Here is a 12,855-nt window from a genome sequence, read left to right on the forward strand (position 1 = left end):
GCCGCGGTCTAAATATGACTGAAACAATTAAAACCAGCGGAACACTTGACTTCTGATACAAAATAGTTTTCCTTATTTGGAAAATTTGCCCTGGCCACAAAAATAAATTGAGCCTCCGACAGGCCGCTTTAATGGGAGTGCGGCCATAGAGACGTTCGCCCAGACGGAGCCGTACCTCAGACCTGATTGTTGGGGTCCGGTCTCTCCCCCTTATCTGGGACAACCGACCCGCTCCGCACCCCTCCCATCGGGATCATTATTGCCATCTCCCAGCATCGGGATACCCCACACCCTGGGCCCTGCTCTTCAACCAAGCTCCTTCCTCCGCTCAACAGCCCTCAATGAATCCCGGGGGATCCAACCCCCTCAACAAGACCCCGGGGCTCGGGCATTCTCCAACCTCCCTCAACGGGACCCCGGAGATTCCCCAACCACACAACGGGACCCCGGAGATTCCCCAACCCGCACAATGGAACCCCAGAGATTCCCAAACCTCACAACGGGACCCCGAGGATTCCCCGACCCGCACAACGGTACCCTGGGGGTTCCCCAACCTGCACAACAGGACCCCGGGGATTCCCCAACCCGCACAATGGAACCCCGGAGATTCCCAAACCTCACAACGGGACCCCAGAGATTCCCCAACCCGCACAACGGGAACCCGGGGGTTCCCCAACCCGCACAACGGTACCCTGGGGGTTCCCCAACCCGCACAATGGAACCCCGGAGATTCCCCAACCTGCACAACGGGACCCCGGAGATTCCCAAACCTCACAACGGGACCCCGAGGATTCCCCAACCACACAATGGACCCCGGAGGTTCCCCAACCCGCACAATGGGACCCTGGGGGTTCCCCAACGTGCCCAATGGGACCCCGGGGATTCCCCAAACCGCACAATGGGACCCCAGGGATTCCCAAACCGCACAACGGGACCCCGGAGATTCCCAACCCGCACAACGGGACCCTGGGGATTCCCCAAACCTGCACAACGGTACCCTGGGGGTTCCCCAACCTCCCTCAACGGGACCCCGGAGATTCCCCAACCCGCACAATGGAACCCCGGAGATTCCCAAACCTCACAACGGGACCCCGGGGATTCCCCAACCCGCACAATGGAACCCCGCAGATTCCCAAACCTCACAACGGGACCCCGAGGATTCCCCAACCACACAACGGTACCCTGGGGGTTCCCCAACCCGCACAACGGGACCCCGGGGATTCCCCAACCACACAATGGGACCCCGAGGATTCCCCGACCGCACAACGGTACCCTGGAGGTTCCCCAACCCGCACAATGGGACCCTGGGGGTTCCCCAACGTGCCCAATGGGACCCCGGGGATTCCCCAAACCGCACAATGGGACCCGGGGGATTCCCAAACTGCACAACGGGACCCCAGAGATTCCCAACCCGCACAACGGGACCCTGGGGATTCCCCAAACCTGCACAACAGGAGTCCGGGGATTCCCCAACCCGTACAATGGGACCTCGGGGATTCCCCAAACCGCACAACAGGACCCCGGGGATTCCCAACCCACACATCGGGAACCCGGGAGGTTCCCCAAACCGCACAACAGGACCCCGGGGATTCCCCCCCCAACCCCCCGCCGGGTGCACCGCACTCCCGCCCTTGTATTGGCACCGAAATTCGGCACCACCCCGCACCAGGAACATCACTGATTTTGTGTGTTATATTTGTAATTAATTTCGATCATGCTGTACAGTAGAGATCTGTTTTCACTGTGACACGAAGGAGTCTTTTTCTGTTGATTAGTGTCAAAAAAGCCAAATTAACTCCCCTGTGATTCAATATTGTAAAACAATAAAACATGAAAACTTCCGGGGGGGTGGGGTGAATACTGTAAATAGGTATTGTACATAGCCAGAGACGTTTGCACAGTACTCCTATTCGTCAAAGTGGAGCAGAGAGTGAGTTTGTAAAAATGGCGGGAGCAAAGGATGTTGGACATGGCAAGGGTGGAGCACCGCGGGAGGGGTGTGGGACAGGGTGTGGCATGGGTTCTGACAAACTCAGCCTGAGACACCAGGCAAGGTGATTTGATTCCAAACAATTGATTTATTGATCAGCACATTGTGTATCTCTAGTGCTTTTTGCTCCCTCCCCTCTCCCTTCTCCTTTTCCCAACCATGACTCCCCTCTCCCTGTCCCCCTCCCACTCTCAGTCCACAACAGAGACCCATATCAAGCCAAGTCAAGTCGATTTTTATTGTCATTTCAACCATAACTGCTGGTACAGAACATAGTAAGAATGAGAACAAGAGGAATTCTGCAGATGCTGGAAATTCAAGCAACACACATCAAAGTTGCTGGTGAGCGCAGCAGGCCAGGCAGCATCTCTAGGAAGAGGTACAGTCGACGTTTCAGGCCGAGACCCTTCGTCAGGACTAACTGAAGGAAGAGTGAGTAAGGGATTTGAAAGTGGGAGGGGGAGGGGGAGATCCAAAATGATAGGAGAAGACAGGAGGGGGAGGGATGGAGCCAAGAGCTGGACAGGTGATTGGCAAAAGGGATATGAGAGGATCATGGGACAGGAGATCCGGGCAGAAAGACGGGGGGGGGGAACCCAGAGGATGGGCAAGGGGTATATTCAGAGGGACAGGGAGAAAAAGGAGAGTGAAAGAAAGAATGTGTGTATAAAAATAAGTAACAGATGGGGTACGAGGGGGAGGTGGGGCATCAGCGGAAGTTAGAGAAGTCGATGTTCATGCCATCAGGTTGGAGGCTACCCAGATGGAATATAAGGTGTTGTTCCTCCAACCTGAGTGTGGCTTCATCTTTACAGTAGAGGAGGCCGTGGATAGACATGTCAGAATGGGAATGGGATGTGGAATTAAAATGTGTGGCTACTGGGAGATCCTGCTTTCTCTGGCGGACAGAGCGTAGATGTTCAGCGAAGCGGTCCCCCAGTCTGCGTCGGGTCTCGCCAATATATAAAAGGCCACATCGGGAGCACCGGATGCAGTATATCACCCCAGCCGACTCACAGGTGAAGTGTTGCCTCACCTGGAAGGACTGTTTAGGGCCCTGAATGGTGGTAAGGGAGGAAGTGTAAGGGCATGTGTAGCACTTGTTCCGCTTACACGGATAAGTATACTTCCTCCCTTACACTTCGGGGATTTGGGGATGTAATCTAAAATCCCTCCATGACATTAGGTGCATTACTTATGCTAAACTTCCTTACTAAGATACACAAGACCATTCAGCCCATTGAGTCCATACTGGCTCTCAAAAGAGTAATCCTGTCAATAATATTTCCCCCTCTTACTTCCCTGCAGATCTGTAACCTATTCTTCCTCACATTCCCATTAGCACCCAACACCGCGCCCCCCCCCCCGATTCTTTTACCAATGACTGTGTTGCTGTTTTCACACCAAACATCAGAATGGGGAAGAATTGGTCATGTCTGTATGCGTTCATGCTTTAAGTTGCTGTTACATGCTTGGCTGATTTGATATTTGCATTAATGAGCAGGTGTGCAGGTAGTACCTAATAAAATGGCCACTGACTCCATACTCAAATGAACGTGGTTGACTCTTAACTGCCTCCTGATATGACCTCGCAAGTTATTCTGAAGGTCAACCATTTTATTAAAGCCATAGAAAGACTAAACATAGATAGAAACATAGAAAATAGGTGCAGGAGTAGGCCATTCGGCCCTTCGAGCCTGCACCGCCATTCAGTATGATCATGGCTGATCATCCAACTCAGAACCCTGTACCAGCCTTCTCTCCATACCCCCCGATCCCTTTAGCCACAAGGGCGACATCTAACTCCCTCTTAAATATAGCCAATGAACTGGCCTCAACTGTTTCCTGTGGCAGAGAATTCCACAGATTCACCACTCTCTGTGTGAAGAAGTTTTTCCTAATCTTAGTCCTAAAAGGCTTCGCCTTTATCCTCAAACTGTGACCCCTCGTTCTGGACTTCCCCAACATCGGGAACAATCTTCCTGCATCTAGCCTGTCCAATCCCTTTAGGATTTTATACATTTCAATCAGATCACCCCTCAATCTTCTAAATTCCAACGAGTACAAGCCCAGTTCATCCAGTCTTTCTTCATATGAAAGTCCTGCCATCCCAGGAATCAATCTGGTGAACCTTCTTTGTACTCCCTCTATGGCAAGGATGTCTTTCCTCAGATTAGGGGACCAAAACTGCACACAATACTCCAGGTGTGGTCTCACCAAGGTCTTGTACAACTGCCGTAGTACCTCCCTGCTCCTGTACTCGAATCCTCTTGCTATAAATGCCAGCATACCATTCGCCTTTTTCACCGCCTGCTATACCTGCATGCCCACTTTCAATGACTGGTGTATAATGACACCCAGGTCTCGTTGCACCTCCCCTTTTCCTAATCGGCCACCATTCAGATAATAATCTGTTTTCCTATTTTTGCCACCAAAGTGGATAACTTCACATTTATCCACATTAAATTGCACCTGCATGAATTTGCCCACTCACCCAACCTATCCAAGTCACTCTGCATCCTCTTAGCATCCTCCTCACAGCTAACACTGCCACCCAGCTTCGTGTCATCCGCAAACTTGGAGATGCTGCATTTAATTCCCTCATCCAAGTCATTAATATATATTGTAAACAACTGGGGTCCCAGCACTGAGCCTTGCGGTACCCCACTAGTCACCGCCTGCCATTCTGAAAAGGTCCCGTTTATTCCCACTCTTTGCTTCCTGTCTGCTAACCAATTCTCTATCCACATCAATACCTTACCCCCAATACCGTGTGCTTTAAGTTTGCACACTAATCTTCTGTGTGGGACCTTGTCAAAAGCCTTTTGAAAATCCAAATATACCACATCCACTGGTTCTCCCCTATCCACTCTACTAGTTACATCCTCAAAAAATTCTATGAGATTCGTCAGACATGATTTTCCTTTCACAAATCCATGCTGACTTTGTCCAATGATTTCACCGCTTTCCAAATGTGCTGTTATCACATCTTTGATAACTGACTCCAGTAGTTTCCCCACCACCGACGTTAGGCTAACCGGTCTATAATTCCCCAGCTTCTTGCTCCCTCCTTTTTTAAAAAGTGGGGTTACATTAGCCACCCTCCAATCCTCAGGAACTAGTCCAGAATCTAACGAGTTTTGAAAAATTATCACTAATGCATCCACTATTTCTTGGGCTACTTCCTTAAGCACTCTGGGATGCAGACCATCTGGCCCTGGGGATTTATCTGCCTTCAATCCCTTCAATTTATCTAACACCACTTCCCTACTAACATGTATTTCGCTCAGTTCCTCCATCTCACTGGACCTTCTGTCCCCTACTATTTCTGGAAGATTATTTATATCCTCCTTAGTGAAGACAGAACCAAAGTAATTATTCAATTGGTCTGCCATGTCCTTGCTCCCCATAATCAATTCACTTGTTTCTGTCTGTAGGGGACCTACATTTGTCTTTACCAGTCTTTTCCTTTTTACATATCTATAAAAGCTTTTACAGTCAGTTTTTATGTTCCCTGCCAGTTTTCTCTCATAATCTTTTTTCCCCTTCCTAATTAAACCCTTTGTCCTCCTCTGCTGAACTCTGAATTTCTCCCAGTCCTCAGGTGAGCCACTTTTTCTGGCTAATTTGTATGCTCTTCTTTGGAATTGATACTATCCCTAATTTCTCTTGTCAGCCACGGGTGCACTACCTTCCTTGATTTATTCTTTTGCCAAACTGGGATGAACAATTGTTGTAGTTCATCCATGCAATCTTTAAATGCTTGCCATTGCATATCCACCGTCAATCCTTTAAGTGTCATTTGCCAGTCTATCTTAGCTAATTCACATCTCATACCTTCAAAGTTACCCCTCTTTAAGTTCAGAACCTTTGTTTCTGAATTAACTATGTCACTCTCCATCTTAATGAAGAATTCCACCATATTATGGTCACTCTTACCCAAGGGGACTCTCACGACAAGATTGCTAATTAACCCTTCCTCATTGCTCAAAACCCAGTCCAGAATAGCCTGCTCTCTAGTTGGTTCCTCGACATGTTGGTTCAAAAAACCATCCCGCATACATTCCAAGAAATCCCCTTCCTCAGCACCTTTACCAGTTTGGTTCACCCAATCTACATGTAGATTGAAGTCACCCATTATAACTGCCGTTCCTTTATTGCACACATTTCTAATTTCCTGTTTAATACCATCTCCGACCTCACTACTGCCTGTACACAACTCCCACCAGCGTCTTCTGCCCCTTAGTATTACGCAGCTCTACCCATATCGATTCCACATCTTCCCGGCTTATGTCCTTCCTTTCTATTGCGTTAATCTCTTCTTTAACCAGCAACGCCACCCCACCTCCTTTTCTTTCATGTCTATCCCTCCTGAATATTGAAATGCAACATTTGAACTGAGAAGGAACGAATATAAAAGCAGAGGCTTCAGATACAAAATAGCAATAACTCCAGAGGTTCATCATTACAAGGTAGAACCCCCATGCAACCATAATATATATTACAAAGTGATAATATGGATGTTCTTTCTATCTATGTACTTACAGTGCCTAAAAAAAGTATTCAACCCCACCCCCCTCCCTGGACGTTTTCATGTTTTATTGTTTTACAACATTGAATTACAGTGGATTTAATTTGGCCTTTTTGACACTGATCAACAGGAAAAGACTCTTGTGTCAAAGTGAAAACAGATCTCTACTGAGGTGACCTAAGTGTTGCCCGCATTCTCTGTGTTCGATCCAGATTTCCATCACCCTCTCTTTATCATTCTCATGCAACAGCACGCTCCTGGGGTTCTACAGGGCAATGGCAATGGAAGACATCATCCCATAGGAGGCACAGACTTGTCCCAGCTGGTCCAGGTTGAACATTTCAGCTATTAAAATGGAGCGGGGGTGCATATACGGATAACACGGCAGTGACGCGGTAGCATAGCGTTCAGCACAATATTTTACAGCGTCAGTAATCACAGATTAGTCAAAGTCAAAGTAACGTTATTAACAAAGTACACATACGTTACCACGTTCTACCATAAGATTTGTTTTCTTGCCGGCATTTACAGGAACATGAATGCGAAAGAATTTATGAAAAAAGATAAGACTGTGAAACAACCAATTTGCCAAAGATGACAAATTGTGCAAAAATATAAATAATATTGAGACAGAATCCTTGAAAGTGAGTCTGTAGGTCGTCGAGTTGAGTCGGTTCGACATTGAGGTGAGTGAAGTTATCCGCACTGGTTCAGGAGCCCGATGGTTGAGGGGTAATAACTGTTCCCGAACCTGCTGGTGTGGGACCTAAGGCTCCTGTACCTCCTTCTCGGTGGCAGCAGTGAGAAAGGAGAATGGGCTGAACGATGAGCATCCTGATGATGGATGCTGTTTACTTATGGCAGTTTTCCTTGTAAAGCTTTGTCTGTTCAAGTACAATTGTTATTACTTTCTTTCGTGTAGGAAAATGAATCTCAAAGTAGCATTTGGTGACATTGATGTACTTTGATAGTTGATTTACTTCAAACTTTGAACTTTTGAAATTTCATTGATGTGAAGAGTTAAACTCTCCACAGATCTTGTTTGACCTGTTAAATATCTCTTGCATTTTTTCCCCACGTGACTGCAGATATAATCTTTCAGGGAAAGATGCCTCAAACTCTGTCTCTCTGTGGATAAGAACGTGAAAAAGAGAGGGCAAAGGGCCCTTCAGCCCATCAAGCAAATTCTGGCATTCAGTACGAACCTGTGCTCCATCTCCATTTTCCTGCCTGTTCCACGGGTCTCTTGATTCTCCAAATGTCAAGTATTGTAATGACAGTTATTGACTTATAAGGAGAGCCTACATAGGCTGAGACTATTGCCCCTGGAACAAAGGAGGGCTGATGAGTGACTTATAGAGATTTATAATCTCATGAGAACTGTAGAAAAGATGGATGGTGACAGACTTTTTCCCAGGATAGATCAGTCTAAAACTAAAGGGCAAAGGTTGAAGGTGACAGGGGAAAGATTTAAAAAGGACCTGAGGGGTAACTTCTTCACATAGAGGGTAGTGAGTATATGAAAAGGGGAAGGTGGTGGAGGTGGATAGAGTGTTTAAAAGAACTTTAGACCAGTATATGGACCAAAAAGGTTTAGGGGCTAAGGGTCTGGTGCTTGCAATAGGACTAGCTTGGATAGACATCTTGGTTGCCAGGGACTGGTTGGGCCTAAGGACCTAGTTCGGTGCTGTGTAACACTACGGTTCTCTAGTCTTAAACTTGCAAATCAACTACGGACTCAGACCCATCAGGTGAAGAAGATTCCGTAAGATTTTCATTCTTCTGAGTGAAGAAATTTCTGTTTCCTCATTTCTGTTTTAAATGGGCTGCCATTTATCCGGAGACAGTGGCCCTCAGCTTTAGATCACTACCCAGTTGAGACACCCTTTTTAGCAGTTGTCCTATCTATCCCTCGCAATTTTATACAAGGTGGTGTGATCAACTTTTATATAATCTCTTTTGGGAATGTAATCTAATCCTCGTTGGGTTGTGGATGTCTCGGGAGCTGTGGAATAAAGACCAGCGAAGACTAGGTTGGCACACTCCCATCCCAGGTCATAAAGTTCCCTGGTGGCGTCAGTAAGACCAGAGGAGGCATGAGGGCCAGTGACACCTAGGTGGTGAGTCACCGGCCGATGGGTTTGAGTTCAGGGTCCAGTCATCGGCGTGTCCAAAGCTTAAGGCCTGGAGATCGGGGTCCTGTCATCAGAGAGTACGGGGGCTGATACTGATGATCAAAGCACAAAGGTCGATCGGAAGTTCAGAAGTCGAGGCCCGATGGCCAAAGCCCTGTGTCAATAAGTCTGCAAGTCCACTGGTGAAGTTGGAGGTCCGAAGTCTGCGAGTCCACAAGTCCAATGGAAGCCTGAGGCATGGAGGCAACCTGTCCTGTGGTTGGGAATGGGTGGGTGGGTGGGTGGGAGGAAGGAAAGGGTTTTGTTTTGCTGTTGTTCTGCCAAGCATTGTAGGCATCCGTTAGTTTCGTGAAACCATGAATTTGTGCCTTGGAAGGTTTCCAGGGCGCAGGCCTGGGCAAGGTTGTATGGAAGACTGGCAGTTGCCCATGCTACAAGTCTCCCCTCTCCACAACACCAATGTTGTCCAAGGGAGGGGCATTAGGACCCATACAGCTTGGCACCAGTGTCGTCGCAGAGCAATGTGTGATTAAGTGCCTTGCTCAAGGACAGAACACGTTGCCTCAGTTGAGGCTCAATCTAGCAACCTTCAGATCACTAGACTGACGCCTTAACCACTTGGCCACGCGCCAAGCATTGTGGGCATGCTATATTGGCACCAGAATGTGTGGCAGTGCCAGCGTATCTTTAGGTTGTGTTGGCTGTTAATGAAAACGATGCATTTCACTTCATACTTTGATATGTTTCTGATGGTGATAAGATTGCAACTTCAAAGGTCCCCTGCCCCAAAAGAGCCTCTGTCAGCAGTAGGCCTCACTGATCCCTCAATCTCCTTTGGTGAGGGTTCACGCTGAGCTCCGCACAGTGTGAACAGCCCATTGCAATCTCTGAAGTTCTCTCGTGGCTACGCTCTTGGTTCAGGCTCATCAAAGTAGCCAGGATCTGGCAGGAGAACCGGCTGAATTCAGCAGTAACAAGAGTTATCAGCACACCCTCCTCTTCAGATGGAAATGGGTCCATCGCAGGAGGGTGGCGGTTTACAACCAGGGAACAATTTTGCAAAGTTTATGTGTTAAGTGACTACATGGCGCACCCGCTCCATGTGTTTCCGAGATAATGACTGTTTGATCTGGAATTAAGCAGGAACGCATGTTGCCCAAGAGGTGGATTCTCCGTTCCTGATCAAACGAATGCAAAGAAGTCGGTGCACAGGATGGAGAGATGGCCCCTGGTACTCGAGGGGTCCTCCCACCTTAAAGTGCTGACTCTTCCACGTGCAAGCAGCGTCCCTCCGTGACTCGCCCAGGCTGCGAGGTCAAGGCAGGTCCTGTTCTTGTTGGAGTCTGTACTGTATGTCAGGAGTCCCCAACCTTTTTTGCGCTGCAGACCGGTTTCATATTGACAACATTCTTGCGGACTGGCGGACCGGCCGACCGGTGGGGGGGTGGGGGGGGGGGGGAGGTGTTTGGCAACGGAAAAGAGTAGCAGTCAAATATGTTGTGTTTACCCAGAGAAAGACTACAATGACCATGAAGCCTTGCGCGGGCACCAGTGCGCATGTGTGACTTGTGCATGTGTGCACGTGCCGATTATTTTTTCTACAAATCGTTTTTGGCGAGTCCGTTCACGGGGGGAGGTGTTAATCACGACCGTAATATCGGTGATAAGTGGCTAATACACTCAATTTTGTTTCTAAAAGGGCTTATCTAACGAATTTAATATTAAACACACAGCGCATATTTTCCTCGCACGAATATAGCGATAAGTCAATTATCAGGGGAGGACAGGAGAGCTTGAAGTAAGTGTTGAACGAACCTCCAGTAGAAGTGGCAGAAGCAGGTTCGATATTATCATTTAAAGAAAAATTGGATAGGTATATGGACAGGAAAGGAATGGAGGGTTATGGGCTGAGTGCAGGTCAGAGGGACGAGGTGAGAGTAGCATTCGGCACAGACTAGAAGGGCAGAGATGGCTTGTTTCCGTGCTGTAATTGTTATATGGTTATATAAGTCAATAGCATCATAACATTTTAAGTAACGTTTTGGATATTAAACACACAGCACATATTTTCCCCGTATGAACATATAAAATCATTACAACACACCAATATCGCTGAATCAGTGGGAGCCTTGGGCTTGTTTTCCTGCAACAAGACGGTGCCATCGAGGGGTGATGGGGGACAGTGATACTCGAATGGGGTTCCTTATGACCAGTCTATTCCTCAATTTAGTTTTGTTACATTCATCGCAGAGATATGTTGGAAATGGAAGCAATGTTTTCAGTGCTTTCGTGGCTATCTCAGGATATTCAGCCTTGACTTTGATCCAGAAGGCCGGCAGAGATGTTATGTCAAACGTACTTTTCAGCCCGCCGTCATTTGCAAGCTCGAGGAGTTGGTCTTCTTCCCACGCTGACATGGGTAAACCGCGGGTAATGACCTCGTGTGCGTAATGGCTCAACAGTGGCCGTGACAGGGAATGAGGAAAGGTGCAGCTGACTCATATCACCAAATCATATCGTTTCCTCGCGGCCCGGTAGTGCATGCTCTGCGGCCCGGTACCGGTCCGCGGCCCGGTGGTTGGGGACCGCTGCTTTATGTGGCTTGTGGGGTGCTGGGGCAGTGTGTGATCGACGTGCCTGTGTGTCTCCCTCCAGCAACAGGAGGGGAACGCCTCTCCTTATGTTGTCACCTGTTCCTTTGGTCTGAAGTGTGAAGTGTGCCCAAGGCTTCTGTCTTCATGTGAATGAGGGTTTGATTCTTACCGCAAAGCGTCCACTTTCTCTGGTGCATGGGAGGAAGCGAGAAAATATTAGGGGGTTGGGGGAGAATTCAAAACAGGAGCACGTAAGAACTTAAGAAATAGAAGCAGGAGTTGGCCATCTGGCCATTGCGACTGACCTGCCGTTCTATAAGATCATGGCTGCTCTGGCCGTGGGCTCAGCTCCAACAACCTACTTTAATTCCCCTGTTCTGCGACCATCTACTTAACTGTGTCTTAAGTATATTTAATGAGGTAGCTTGCCCTCAATGTCACTAAGACCAAAGAATTGATTGTGGACTTCAGAGAGGGTAAAGATGAGGGAACACAAGCCAGACCTCATAGAGGGACCAGGATTGGAAAGAGTGAGCAATGAGCACTTTCAAGTCCCCGGGTGTCTGAGGAGCTATCCAGAGTGCAACATATCCATGCAGTTACATAAAAGGCCTGACAGAGGCTATATTTCATTCAGAATTTGAGGAGATTTGGTATGTCACCAACGATATTGGCAAATTTCTACGAATGTACCGTGGGCAGCATTCTAACTGACTGCATCACCGCCCGGGGGGGGTTTGTGGATGGGGCTACTGCACAGGATCAAAATAAGCTGTAGAAAATTGTAAGCTCAGTCAGCTCAATCATGGTGCTAAGGTCTCCCCAGGATCCAGGACATGTCCTCATCTCATTGCTATCCTAAAGGAGGAGGTACAGGAGCCTGAAGGCACAATTTCAACAATTCAGGAACAGCTTCTTCCCCCCTATCATCCGATTTCTAAATGGACATTGATTCCATGAACATTACCTCACCACTTTTTTGCACTACTTAATTAATTTAACACAGAGACATATAAGTATACTGCTTACTGTAATTCACAGTTTTCATTATGATTGTATTGCTGCTGTATAACAATAATTTTCACAACATATACCAGTGATATAAAACCTGATTCTAATTCTGCAGCAGAGAATTCCACACATTCACGACTCTCTGGGAATAGCAGTCCCTCCTGATCTCTGTCCTATATTTATTCCTCTGAACCTTGAGGCTATGTCCCTTAGCTCTAATTTTACCTATCGGTGGAAACAACTTTCCTGCCTTTATCATATCTATCCCTTTCATTTTTTAAAAATATTTCTGTAAGATCTTCTCTCATTCTTCTGAATTCCAGTGAGTATAGTCCCTGGCGACTCAATCTCTCCTAATATGTTAATCTCCTCATCTCTGGAATCAACCCCATGAACCTCCTCTGCGCCGCCTTTAAAGCCAGTAAATCTTTCCTTAAGTTTAGGAGACCAGAACTTCACACAGTACTGCAGGGTATGGTCTCATCGGTACCCTGCACAGTTGAGGCATAACCACCCTGCTCTTAAATTCAATCCCTCTAGCAAAGAAAGCCAATATTCCACTTGCTTTCTTAATAACCTAGTCTGGTCTCTCTC

Source organism: Mobula birostris, chromosome 11 (assembly GCF_030028105.1).
Source record: "Mobula birostris isolate sMobBir1 chromosome 11, sMobBir1.hap1, whole genome shotgun sequence".
Lineage (NCBI taxonomy): Eukaryota > Metazoa > Chordata > Chondrichthyes > Myliobatiformes > Myliobatidae > Mobula > Mobula birostris.